We start from the raw sequence: 12,728 nt of genomic DNA on the forward strand, positions 1-12,728 counted from the left end.
AACGAAACGGTCCCTCCGTAACCAGTCATCCATAATATCAAATAAGTCACTTTCCGCTTTGGTAACTCTACCAAGGGCTATAGTCATAGTAATCCTCCTATTTAACTACTTAAACCATTTCCGAACACCTCATCGCATTCTCAGGGCATACGACGGTTCGATTATCTATGGATATGGACGACGAATCGTCTACTGACTCTTTCCAATGGGTTTCGGAGATACAAACAAACAAATCTTTCCTTCCTATTGGAAGGCTACAGCCGAACCACAAGTAAATCTATGAGCTTGCTTCAATTAGTATTTCCTATTCTTAATAAACATATGAACAAAAAATTGTCTTCTGACTCATCAATCAGATAATATTTGATGAGATAACTGTCAAGGAACAGGAGATCCTTTCTTTCGCTACCAGTTGTTCTACCGATCTATCTCTCCGTTTCATCAACTAATCTTATTCTTGGATTTCATTCGTGATATGATATTGAGAAAAGATCAATAAATATCTCTATGGATTCTCCTAATTTCATTTAGGGTATACTAAACGACTACGGTATCATATATTATGGTATCATTTATATATAACGAAACTCAACTTCTTTCCTTTATTTGATTTGATTGTTTTTTGTTTCTTATTGTTTTCTTTAGCTTAGTTATATTTCCTTCGGATGAATCTAAAATACCAGACTATACCTTTCCCCATTTTCGCGAGTAGAATAAAAAAAGGGGATTTAAAATATATCCTTCTTTACTCCGGCAGAAAAAAAGGGAAATATTCCCAATATCTTTGTGTCCTGCCCTAAATAGAAATTAAATAGGAAGTGGAGATTGGAAATGAAAGTCCGTTCTCACATTCGTTCTCCATTACATTAGCGGAACAAAAATATCTGATGCATCCATATGGAAATATTTGATACATGAAGTTATGTGACCCGATATCTATATCTAAGTCCTATATGGATATAAACCGATCTTTTTCTGGAACCAAAAAAAGATATTGAAAAATAGACTGTTCTTGTGACTCGGAATAAACATTTCTTTGTGGAGGAAAGGGATGGGCGATTTATTCCTATGGGTCATCTAGGAACAAGAAGATTCAATCGGAAATATCGACAAATTCTTGCGTGGTCCAAGGAAATAAAAAAAGGCCCGGCTTCACAATTTAATCTCTATTGAATATGAATATTTTTTAATATAAGAATAGCTGATATAGTCACCATTCAATGGGTCAGGTCCACTTATTTTTTATTTTATTGATTTCTAAATTTTCTTTTCGATCGATTTTATTGGAACAGTATTTTATTGGAACAGTGGAGAAGTCGGAATGTTTTGGTTTGCTGATTCATAAACTGAATTGGGTATCTAAATATATATGTACCAGGACCAAAAAAACAGGAATAATGAAAAATGAGGAGAAGTATACCCTGTAATGACAACATAGCGGTCCCCTAATAAGATTAGGGCAATTACTTATCATCATAATGAACAAATGTTCAACTTTGTACCTATAACTCATTCTATAATTTATTTTGAATAATAAATAATAACTCATTATGTGGGCAGTTACCTTAGATATATTTATTATATTACAAATAAATATAAAAAATCTCTCTTTTCTCTGCTGAATAATGAACACTAAGACTGCAAACTGGAGCTTCATGAAAAAAGCCCCTTATCGGATTTGAACCGATGACTTACGCCTTACCATGGCGTTACTCTACCACTGAGTTAAAAGGGCCCGTTTTATTCAATTCAGGAAGAAGCCACTCGCTGCTATGAGTCTACTACATGATCCATATATTTACTATATGTACATATATACATGTATGCATAGGGATTCACTCAGGAACAAGAAATTTGATTTACCTATACCTATGAGATTCTATGAAAAAAAAAATGATTATTTTCTTTTGTATATTTGATAAATAGCAATGGTAATGCAATGAATTCTTTCAGGGCCGGGCCTATACTAATTGCTTTGCTTTTATTGACCCATCCAGATGAGATTCACTTGATTGATACATGTACGAATCTGACATCGATTCAAAATATTTCAGCGAATCCCTTCCCTTGATTTACCAGTTCTACATCATCTTTTTGAATCGATCAAAAAAAGCATTCTATCGTTTTTTAATTTCCTGGCTTAGTATTAGTGTGAGATAAAGATAGGTTATATCCCATCTTAACGATGAGTGAGTCGATGAGTCAAAATGGAAGAAAGGTTTGACTTACCTTTCTGTCTGTCGAACAAATCATTTCCTGAGGGGATCCCATACTTCGTTATATATATATAGGATATAGGACGGGATGGTTCATTTCATGAATTAAAATCAAAAATTCTATGGAATCGTAGAAGCAGGAAAGATTTTTCGGATCTAGTCATCCCATTATAATTATACATTACATTATATTGACAATTCCAAAAAACTGCTCATACTATGAACATAGTATGATGGCGATCGGGCAGGTATGCCCCTATCGTCTAGTGGTTCAGGACATCTCTCTTTCAAGGAGGCAGCGGGGATTCGACTTCCCTGGGGGTAGGGTACTACGAAAGGAAGTTGATCATGGATTATCAATAAGCCCAGAATTTGTTCTTCCTGGGTCGATGCCCGAGCGGTTAATGGGGACGGACTGTAAATTCGTTGGCGATATGTCTACGCTGGTTCAAATCCAGCTCGGCCCACTAATTCGCCGATCCATGATAACCAAATTTGTCCTCCAGAAATGCCCATTATTTAGATATTTAGAATGCCCCATATATTCTAAAATTCTAAAAGTATTCTAAGGATATATGGGAATAAAATATATAGGATAAAGGGTCCATTTTTTCTACAATACCCCTTGGTTCTTTCCAATTTCTCACATCTTCTGATCTGTCTAAAGATCTAGATTCCCAATTTGTTGCAAAGGTAGTAAAGAAAAAAAGAGTCCTTTTTCCATTGAAAAATAGATTCTCAATATATTAGTAGGATTACCAGTAATCTGTGTCATTCTTACTCTAGTCCGTATCCATGTGGATATCAGTATATCAGTCGTGTTTCTTTTACAACACGAGAATATTTCTCGTAAATAGAAACGAAACGAATGAAAGCATAAGAATACATATATGCATGCTGTATACCTCACCCTGGGATTGTAGTTCAATCGGTCAGAGCACCGCCCTGTCAAGGCGGAAGCTGCGGGTTCGAGCCCCGTCAGTCCCGACCTCGGATCCGATGAATCCATCAATTCATCTTCCCATTTTCTGTGAGGAGGGGGCCCGGGACAGGATTGAATTTCCTGCGGGGATCCTAATTTTTTTTTATTTTGTTTTTCGTTCGAATTTCTCATCGGACAAAGACGGGAATTTCAATTATTTGAACTAGTACCGATTGCTGGGGGAGAGGCATACGTAGTCGTAGGTATCGCCATACTGGGGATTCCAAGAGAGACCCACTGGTTTGACTTTTTCAATTGCTTCTGATCCATGAAATGGAATAGGGTACAGAGTACCCATACGTTTCCAGGGAGTACATATACAAATTGTACTCGTTTATTCTACGATACACAATTAACTAACTTAGTAACATAGTTACTCGGGCAGCAGAGTACTATTAAACCTACTCCCTTTTGTTTTCGTGTTTTCGAGATACGATTTTGTGCAATCTCAATTAGTAAAGTAATTAAAAACAATCTATCTATCTTATTCTTATTCAAATTGCATGCTGAATTTAGCTTTCAGTCCCAATCCAAGGAAAAAGAGGGTCCTTACTTTAATATAAAGTAAAGGATCAAACAATGATCCGTCCCTTTTGTTTCTTTTCCACAGGGGGAATGAATCATTTTTTTTTTCTTTATTTTCTTTATCTTTATATAATATATATTTTTATTTTAGGGTTTCATCGAAGAAGGAGAAAAATCAATAAAGAAAGAATTTGTCGGAATATTAGATCTTTTTTTTTATATCGAGACCCATCCCATACCCATACCTTTATCACATTTCTCTGCCTTCCAGGAGGATTAGATCATTACGAAAACTTCGCTTCGAGCTTAACTCCTCCCCCTTTCCATTTCACTCCTACTGTTTAGGTCTGTTACCAATGGAAGGCCGGCAACAGAACACAGGTCAGATGATACCTCGTCGGATGATTCTTATAAAGAAGATGATAGATTTTAGAAACTAAAGAATGAAAAAAAAAAAGATGAGAAATTCAATGGGATTCTTGATTAGATCAGGAATCCCATTTTTGATTCGGTATGGATAAAAGATCTTCCTATGTTATACTATTCAATTCTCGACGATGAATCGATTTAATAGATCAGATATTGTTATTCATATTCATAATATAATATTGAATATTGATCCGATTCAGTATCAACCATCAGGATGCACCCATTGAATTTACAGGAGAAATCTTTTTATTTTTATTTTTTTTTTTCTATGGGATTAGATCCCGAGTTATTGCGAAGCAAAAAAAAACGATGAGATTATGGAAGTCAATATTCTCGCATTTATTGCGACTGCGCTGTTCATTTTAGTTCCTACTGCTTTTTTACTTATCATCTACGTAAAAACAGTCAGTCAAAATGATTAGAATTAAACTTGACTTATTAGCTCTTATCAATGATTGACGAAATAAAAGGGATTCCAATTCCAAGTCTTAAATGAAATTAGAGAACTGGAATCAACAGTATAATAGATGGTGTAGTAGAAAGGTTCATATAGTTCTTTCTACCACACTATCTATTATTATATTGTAAAAATATTGTATTGCATGTATAAAGTTGTATTGTATAAATTCAAAAAATGGATGGGTTTGATATAGACTAGATACAATATCTATCCATATAAATGAAGTAATTGATTGGGCCGTTAACAGATACCCCACGGAGTTCTATAGTCACTTCTTCGGATTTGAAAAATAAGTATAAGTAGTAAACACCACCCATTTTTCATGCTTGAGCCATGACATGAGGTGAGTCAATAAAGCATAAATAGGATTCCTAGAAGTATAAAACTTAAGTGAGCACGGATCACCCGACGCAAGATCTTATTATGCGTAGTACCCCTTTGAACAACCACTACGTCTATGGCATCTCCAGTAGAAAGTACGTATCCACGTAATAGTAGCAGTACTTCCTCTTTGAACAGTCAAGAGGGAAAAACAAATAAAAAATAGGGGTTGGTTGCTCCTCATTGTAATATCCATAATTATGGTAAGAGCGGGTTCATCGAAATCGAATATTATATTTAGGAATAGGAAGAGTTCGGCTGGAAAAATTTCCTATCATGCGCATTCCTTTGAGTTTCGAAATACGAACAACATCAGAATCAAATCATTCAAATATTGATCGAAAGATCATTGTTCATATATTACTGGATTACCCTAGAATTTTTGAAATGGATTATCTTAAAACGCTTCGCGGAACGGTCCATTAAACATAAGCACCATTGATCCAATTTGATTACTCAACTTAATTAGTAGTACCCCTAGAGTCCACTTCTTCCCCATACTACGAGTGAAAGGGAAAACGTAAAGACCACCATTAAAGCAGCCCAAGCGAGACTTACTATATCCATGTAAATTATCTCCCCGATCTCTATGAATATGAAGGAATTATTCCATTATTAATCACTAATAATAGTGGAATCAATGGTGCAGAGTCAAAATGGCATTTTGCTCTAACGCTATTGATGAACCAATCCAATGAATACAAGAGTTCCTATACTCTAATTACAAGGATCTCCGGTCGAATCGGAAAGCAGTAAGCAAAAGCAAGATATACAACTACCCTTGGAGATCTTAAAGGAATGTTACTAATGAAAGATGTAGGAATAGTAAGACCCATTGTTTGTTTTGTTAGCTTTCATAAGCATAAGAAAAAAAAATGGAATATAAATAGAATATATATATATACCATAAAGATGTAAAAGATAACTATCTTAACTATCTATCACATACCTCTATCTACCCCCCAAGTCTTACTGTCTCTGTTTCTTTCTGTGAAACAATCGGGGGACACCCCATTACGTTCTTGGCAGGGTGTTACAAAAAACGGAGAAGTATTTTTCAACTTTTATTAGAAAATTAGATTCTATATTCTATAATATAGATATAGAATAGTTAGTTATTCTATAACTATAATAGTTATAGTTAAGAGTTGATTACCCATCCAATCCAATATTGATTGGATACCTGAGTAAGTACTCAGGGATTCTCGTGAGTCTGGATACAAAATACAAACTATCCTTAGCGCCCTTTCCGCAACTCCCAATTTGATTCCCCACCAACCTACCCAATTTAATTCAAGACTCAGTCAGTGGGCACCACCCTAGTAAGGTAGGGTAATTAGGAAGTATTGATAGTGCTTCCTATAATCTCCCTCAGATCCTAGAATAGAAGCAAGGATTGGATTTACATTTAGGAACCGAACCCCCTTTCCTTCGGCTACCCCGATTTTAGGTATCTGACTTTCGTAGTTCTGAATCTCACAATTTCAGTTTTACTATCGATTCGATTGATAAATCAAATACAAAGAAATAGCCCGAACCAACCAGTAATCAGTCATAAATCGGTTTTTTTTCATATTGATACCCGATTTTAACCATAACCAAATGATAAAAATTCAAGTCTTTTTTTTTTATAGAACCTCTGTATTCTTAAAATACAGTATCTACAACCCTAGTCATGCTTCTGTCAGGCAAGAATTTTGTGAGTTCTATTAGCATATGTGAGTTCTATTAGCATAGAAGGATAAGGTATTCCGAAGCTTTTCTTTTGTTGATCAGGCGACACCCGGATTTGAACTGGGGAGAAAGGGATTTGCAGTCCCGCGCCTTACCACTCGGCCATGCCGCCAAAATGATCCAAAATAGACCTAACTCTTTCTTTTTTTTTTTTTTTTGGGGGGGGGGGGTTACTCAACCTTTTTTTGGTTTGAGTTGGATTTTTAAAACGGGTTTCTTTATCCCTTTCCAAAAGGGATCCCTGGGTCCAGGGTTCTCTTGATTGTATAGTGTTTCAAAAACATAATATTTTTTTTATATTGAAACAGAAAAAAGATATTTCTAGGCACAGAGTCCAAAATTCAGAGTAAATTGGAGCCATTAATTATTTCCTGTGAATTCATGAACAGTTCTTGGATTTTGATCTAACGTTTTCTTTCCTTACCTTAATAATTAAATTAATAACATAAGAAAACAAAAAAGTTGATACACGACTAATCAGTATCAATTGTTTTCAATTTCAATTATAACAACATATATGTGTATATGTAAACCCTCGAACATAAATTGTTACACGCATACCTAGTCCTATCCACCTTATCTTATAGGGAATTGTCGTGCTTGAATTTTGCATTGAATATTTTTCTATTGAATAAGTTGAATCTAAATTGGAAATTCGCATATAGCACCCGAAAAGAGGGGATATGCAGATAACTAGATAGCTATATCTGGATATACTTATACAATGCCCTTTACGCACTTCAATCGTATTCTACTAATTCTACTAACACTAACAAGAGCTCCCTCTTCTCTGTGAATCCTTTTTTGAACAATGGTGGAATCAATGAAATAAGTTAAGTGCTAAAATAAAAACCAACTCGATACTGTTCCGGATTATTCTGTCTTTATCTCATTCATAGAGAATGGATCAAATCATGAATCTATTTCTGGTACCCAATCTTATTTCTGATACCCAATCTTATTTCTGATACCCAATCTTATCGTAATATCATAATAACAGGTAGAAATTGGATCCATTTGTATATTCTATACAAGACTCCATCAGTCTAAGCTAAGGGGCAGAATTTTGTTTCAAGGAATGTTTTATTAATCCATCTCCATTTGGATCCGTCGAAAATTATCTCTCTTTATTCCTCCGTCTATGCCAATTTCATAGGTCTATGGAATTGGATAAAATTTCATGTGATTCAGTAAAAAGAATATACATTCCATCATTGCTCGATCGATCTATATGGTTCGATAAAGACTTAACCAATAATGGGATTTTTTCAATAAATGGGAAACTTAATTAAGATGCTCCGGGATGAAAATGAGGGAATGTCTACAATACCTGGATTTAGTCAGATACAATTTGAAGGATTTTGTAGGTTCATTGATCAGGGCTTGACCGAAGAACTTCATAAGTTTCCAAAAATTGAAGATACAGATCAAGAAATAGAATTTCAATTATTTGTGGAAACATATCAATTGGTGGAACCCTTGATAAAAGAGAGAGATGCTGTGTATGAATCACTCACGTATTCTTCTGAATTATATGTACCCGCAGGATTAATTTGGAAACCCGGTAGAGATATGCAAGAGCAAACCGTATTTATTGGAAATATTCCTCTAATGAATTCCCTGGGAACCTCTATAGTAAATGGAATATACAGGATTGTGATCAATCAAATATTGCAAAGCCCCGGTATTTATTACCGTTCAGAATTGGACCATAACGGAATTGCTGTCTATACCGGCACAATAATATCAGATTGGGGAGGAAGGTCAGAATTAGAGATTGATAGAAAAGCAAGAATATGGGCCCGCGTGAGTAGGAAACAAAAAATATCTATTCTAGTTCTACTATCAGCTATGGGGTCGAATCTAAGAGAAATTCTGGATAATGCTTGCTACCCTGAAATTTTCTTGTCTTTCCTGAATGAAAAGGAAAAAAAAAAGATCGGGTCAAGGGAAAATGCCATTTTGGAGTTTTATCAACAATTTGCGTGTGTAGGTGGGGATCCAGTATTTTCGGAGTCCTTATGTAAGGAATTACAAAAGACATTTTTTCAACAAAGATGTGAATTAGGAAGGATTGGTCGACGAAACATGAACCGGAGACTGAATCTTGATATACCTCAGAACAATACATTTTTGTTACCACGAGATATATTGGCTGCTGCGGATCATTTGATCGGAATGAAATTTGGAATGGGCACACTTGACGATATGAATCACTTGAAAAATAAACGTATTCGTTCTGTAGCAGATCTGTTACAGGATCAATTGGGTTTGGCTCTGGTTCGTTTAGAAAATGTGGTTCGAGGAACTATATGTGGAGCAATCAGGTATAAATTAATACCGACTCCTCAGAATTTGGTAACTTCAACTCCATTAACAACTACTTATGAATCCTTTTTTGGATTACACCCTTTATCTCAAGTTTTGGATCGAACGAATCCATTGACACAAATAGTTCATGGGCGAAAATTGAGTTATTTGGGTCCTGGAGGATTAACTGGTCGAACTGCTAGTTTTCGGATACGGGATATCCACCCTAGTCATTATGGACGTATTTGTCCAATTGACACGTCCGAAGGGATCAATGTTGGACTTATTGGGTCCTTAGCTATTCATGCGAGGATTGGTTATTGGGGGTCTATAGAGAGTCCATTTTATGAGATATCTGAGAGATCTAAAGAGGTACTGGTGGTTTATTTAGCACCAAGTATAGATGAATACTATATGGTAGCGACAGGAAATTCTTTGGCCTTGAACCAGGATATTCAAGAAGAACAGGTTGTTCCAGTTCGATACCGTCAAGAATTCCTGACTATTGCATGGGAACAGATTCATCTTCGAAGCATTTTTCCCTTCCAATATTTTTCTATTGGAGCTTCCCTCATTCCTTTTATTGAGCATAATGATGCGAATCGGGCTTTAATGAGTTCTAATATGCAGCGCCAAGCAGTTCCGCTTTCTCGGTCCGAGAAGTGTATTGTTGGAACTGGGTTGGAACGCCAAGCGGCTCTAGATTCGGGGGTTTCTGCTATAGCCGAATGCGAGGGAAAGATTATTTATACCGATACTGACAAGATCATTTTATCAGGTAATGGAGACACTATAAGCATTCCATTAGTTATGTATCAACGTTCCAACAAAAACACTTGTATGCATCAAAAACCTCAGGCTACGCGGGGTAAATGCATTAAAAAGGGACAAATTTTAGCGGGTGGTGCGGCTACTGTTGGCGGTGAACTCGCTTTGGGAAAAAATGTATTAGTAGCTTATATGCCATGGGAAGGCTACAATTTTGAAGACGCGGTACTCATTAGTGAGCGTTTGGTATATGCCGATATTTATACTTCTTTTCACATCCGGAAATATGAAATTCAGACTCATGTGACAAGCCAAGGTCCTGAAAGAATCACTAGGGAAATACCCCATTTGGAAGCTCATTTACTCCGCAATTTAGACAGAAACGGAATTGTGATGCTGGGATCTTGGGTAGAAACAGGTGATATTTTAGTAGGTAAATTAACGCCTCAGGCGGCGAAAGAATCATCGTATGCTCCAGAAGATAGATTATTACGAGCCATACTTGGCATTCAGGTATCCACTGCAAAGGAAACTTGTCTAAAATTACCTATAGGGGGAAGGGGCCGGGTTATTGATGTGAGATGGATCCAGAAAAAAAAAAAGTCCAGTTATAATCCAGAAATTATTCGTGTATATATTTCACAGAAACGTGAAATCAAAGTAGGTGATAAAGTAGCTGGAAGGCATGGGAATAAAGGTATCATTTCGAAAATTTTGCCTAGACAAGATATGCCTTATTTGCAAGATGGAACACCAGTGGATATGGTCTTCAACCCATTAGGAGTACCTTCGCGAATGAATGTGGGACAGATATTTGAATGCTCTCTCGGGTTAGCGGGGAACTTGCTGGACAGACATTATAGAATAGCACCCTTTGATGAAAGATATGAGCAAGAAGCTTCGAGAAAATTAGTGTTTTCTGAATTATATGAAGCCAGAAAGCAAACAGCAAATCCATGGGTCTTTGAACCCGAGTATCCAGGAAAAAGCAGAATATTTGATGGAAGAACAGGAGATCCTTTTGAACAACCTGTTATAATAGGAAAACCCTATATCCTGAAATTAATTCATCAAGTTGATGATAAAATCCATGGGCGCTCCAGTGGACATTATGCACTTGTTACACAACAACCCCTTAGAGGGAGGGCCAAGCAAGGGGGACAACGAGTAGGAGAAATGGAAGTTTGGGCTCTAGAGGGATTTGGTGTTGCGCATATTTTACAAGAGATGCTTACTTATAAATCCGATCATATTAGAGCTCGCCAGGAAGTACTTGGTACTATGATTATTGGAGGAACAATACCTAACCCGGAGGATGCTCCCGAATCTTTTCGATTACTCGTTCGAGAACTACGGTCTTTGGCTCTGGAACTGAATCATTTCCTTGTATCTGAGAAGAACTTCCAGATTCATAGGAAGGAAGCTTGATCGGAATGAATCCGAATTTTTCTTCTATGATCGATCGGTATAAACATCAACAACTTCGAATTGGATCGGTTTCTCCCCAACAAATAAGTACGTGGGCCACCAAAATCCTACCTAATGGAGAAATAGTTGGAGAGGTGACAAAACCCTATACTTTTCATTACAAAACCAATAAACCGGAAAAAGATGGATTGTTTTGTGAAAGAATCTTTGGACCTATTAAAAGTGGAATTTGTGCTTGTGGAAATTATCGAGTGATCGGAGATGAAAAAGAAGACCCAAAATTTTGTGAACAATGCGGAGTCGAATTTGTTGATTCTCAGGTACGAAGATATCAAATGGGATACATCAAACTGGCATGCCCAGTGACTCATGTGTGGTATTTGAAACGTCTTCCCAGTTATATCGCGAATTTTTTAGATAAACCCCTTAAGGAATTAGAAGGCCTAGTATACTGCGATGTGTGATTTGATCGAAATCTTGATTTTACAGATTCGGAATGAGAAACTGTCACCCCATTCAATCCGATTGGGATGCCCCCGACTCTGACATGTCTCTTTGGAGGAGGAACATGAAGCTCAGAATTATGGGTGTATTAAATACTTCCAAATAGAAAAGGGAATTGATCCATGGTCGATTCCATAATAGATAAATCGGAATTGCTAGTTATACCTCGTGAAAAAAAAAACTTCTTTCGTGGAATTAGCCATTCCATTTGTTTTCGAAAGAGATTCCATTCAAGTAAACAAATATGGCATGGTTACAGGAGTTTATCCATCGCATATATGCTTCAAAGGATATCATAGCATAACCATCGAGGTGAAGTAGGGACCTAAAAGATCGAATGAAACGATGCATAGACAAGTAAATCCCTTATGAGATGAGTGAGTTCGAAGATATTCGAATTTTTATTTGAATTATTAAAATAAAAGGAATTTCTCATTCGAAGGGAAGTAGACTACTCAAAAATTTCTCATTTCCTTTCTGTCGTAATTGAATTGAATAACTAATTCATAAAGTAAAAGTAAGAATGAATAATGAGATATTGGTTGGTCCTCGCTGTGAACTTGAGTAAGGAGTAAATCTTTATGGGGCTTTCTAGAACAAAATGGGAATTGGAAAAAAAGAACCCCTTTCTTTATTTGATGTAACTACTTGAGCCGGATGAGAGGAAACCTTCACGTCCGATTTTTAAGGGGGGAATTCATAGGAACCTATCCCAATTTTTCTTTTGCTAGGCCCGTTGCTAAAAAACCCACTTTCTTACGATTACGAGGTTCATTCGAATATGAAATCCAATCCTGGAAATACAGCATCCCACTTTTTTTTACTACCCAAGGCTTCGATACATTTCGAAATCGAGAAATCTCTACTGGAGCGAGTGCTATCAGAGAACAATTAGCCGATCTGGATTTGCGAATTATTACAGATCATTCATTGGCAGAATGGAAGGAATTAGGGGAAGAGGGTTCCACCGGGAATGAATGGGAAGATAGAA

At 36.4% G+C, this 12,728-nt stretch overlaps 3 non-coding genes across 3 annotated transcripts; 1 reads left to right on the top strand and 2 right to left on the bottom strand.

Moving 5' to 3' along the window:
* Nucleotides 1-1,663: 1,663 nt before the first annotated feature.
* TRNAT-GGU (transfer RNA threonine (anticodon GGU)) lies at nucleotides 1,664-1,735 on the bottom strand. Its single transcript has one exon. It is a non-coding gene; the product is annotated as a tRNA-Thr (tRNA).
* Nucleotides 1,736-3,129: 1,394 nt separating this feature from the next.
* On the top strand, nucleotides 3,130-3,203 carry TRNAD-GUC (transfer RNA aspartic acid (anticodon GUC)). Its single transcript has one exon. It is a non-coding gene; the product is annotated as a tRNA-Asp (tRNA).
* Nucleotides 3,204-6,767: 3,564 nt separating this feature from the next.
* TRNAC-GCA (transfer RNA cysteine (anticodon GCA)) lies at nucleotides 6,768-6,839 on the bottom strand. Its single transcript has one exon. It is a non-coding gene; the product is annotated as a tRNA-Cys (tRNA).
* Nucleotides 6,840-12,728: the final 5,889 nt, after the last annotated feature.

This window comes from Aristolochia californica, unplaced genomic scaffold, assembly GCF_029961685.1.
Source record: "Aristolochia californica isolate CCGP_79_NKW_82.1479 unplaced genomic scaffold, dmAriCali1.0.hap1 SCAF_150, whole genome shotgun sequence".
NCBI classification, from domain to species: domain Eukaryota; kingdom Viridiplantae; phylum Streptophyta; class Magnoliopsida; order Piperales; family Aristolochiaceae; genus Aristolochia; species Aristolochia californica.